Source organism: Mastomys coucha, unplaced genomic scaffold (genome assembly GCF_008632895.1).
Source record: "Mastomys coucha isolate ucsf_1 unplaced genomic scaffold, UCSF_Mcou_1 pScaffold14, whole genome shotgun sequence".
NCBI classification, from domain to species: domain Eukaryota; kingdom Metazoa; phylum Chordata; class Mammalia; order Rodentia; family Muridae; genus Mastomys; species Mastomys coucha.
In genome coordinates this window covers 44,003,250-44,004,779 of record NW_022196896.1, presented here as the reverse complement: position 1 = coordinate 44,004,779, position 1,530 = coordinate 44,003,250, and the positions used below count along the sequence as shown (strand labels likewise).

The window sequence follows — 1,530 nt, the reverse complement described above, 5'->3', positions numbered from 1 at the left end:
GCGGAGGACAAGGAGGAGGAGGAGGACGAGGACGAGGAGGAGGAGGAGGAGGAGGAGGAGGACGACGAAGAGGAGGATGAAGAGGAGGAGGACGAGGACGAAGACGACGAGGAGGAGGAGAATCTAGCCAAGTTCTCTAAGGTGAAAGTGTGAAGAGAACTCAGGGATGTCAATCCTGTCATTGGTGTAAACTAGGCAGTCTCAAAGTGCTAACTTTTTGCTTTATAGGCTGTGCTGCAGACTTGCTCCGCTGCCTCTTAGCTTTGAGAGGCGAAACTAAAGTTGTTAATGGGATCAAGTGCTGTGGGGAAGCCACAGAAAATGGTCTGAACTGAACATTCTCATCTCCACCACCTTGAATTACAACTGCTGTATTTTCCAAAGAAAATTGTGAGCTGTTTTCTAACAGAAAGCCAAAGACAGCAGGCAACAAAAAGCAAAGACAGGGTGATCATAGCTCATTCCAGGGAACCTTTTTGGCTGTCAACAGTGATATTTTATAGCCCCAGGTTGTCAGAAAGACCCTGGAGATTTTGATAATGGTGACTGTGCTCAATAATTTTTTTTAGAGATATTATTATTTTTTCTTATATTCTTCTAAAACTTTTTCATAGAGGTGACCTCCCCTTTCACAGAGATCAACTCTACATCCTTGTTCTGTATTTTCTGTGTATGTATCTTTTCCACCTATTTCAGATGGTTCAGCCTTGCTGAAATCATATTCATGATAGAGATGTTCCTGGTGAACCTGGTATGTCCTAACGGCCAATGCTCAGGAGGTAATATCTAATACTACTGCTAGTCAAAGCCCTTCTAATACCATATAGCTTTATATGCTTTTGACTGAATGAGTTCTATATGGACAATATCTAGCTTCCAGAAAGAATGCTTGTAGGCAGGGCAGAGAACTGGTGAACAGCTGAAATCACGCTACCATGCTGATCACAGAAGATATGAGAGCAGTCCATGACCCAAGCATAAACAGAGAGCTTGATATGACACTACTGATAATTGCTAGGCAACATGTATTCACAGAAATACATGATAATAGTCTCCACAAGGATAATCCATAAAGTAGTGCAGATGTGTATCACTTATCTTACAACCATAATATACAGCATGAAAGTCCAGATGGGCAATGTTGTTGGTATCAATCTGGTGTTCTTTCATGAATACTAAATATTTATACTTCTTGACTTTTGTGCTTAGTTTCTCTGTTATCAGGTAAAGCTAGCTTTAATTTAGGAATACAAACTGAAATACCCGAGAAAATGCTCAGAATCATTTCTACCTTTATAATTCCATCAGGCTTTCAACCTTCCTCTTGAGAATGTCCAAGCCCACTCTATAGATATTCTTGGTTTCACAGGACATCTAGGATGACACACAAGGGCTACAATCCCAGCACTTTTCTGAACACATTTCCTCTTCATCCTAGAACAGCCGCAAGTAAGAGACAGAGCTCTGACTTTGACTTCTTGGTGGTTCACTTAAGAAATTTTTACTCAGACTGGCCCAGTGTTCTTCAAA

At 41.1% G+C, this 1,530-nt stretch overlaps 1 pseudogene; it reads right to left on the bottom strand.

The window, feature by feature from the left end:
* Positions 1 to 257: 257 nt before the first annotated feature.
* On the bottom strand, positions 258 to 1,043 carry LOC116089380 (annotated as a pseudogene).
* Between the last annotated feature and the right edge of the window lie 487 nt (positions 1,044 to 1,530).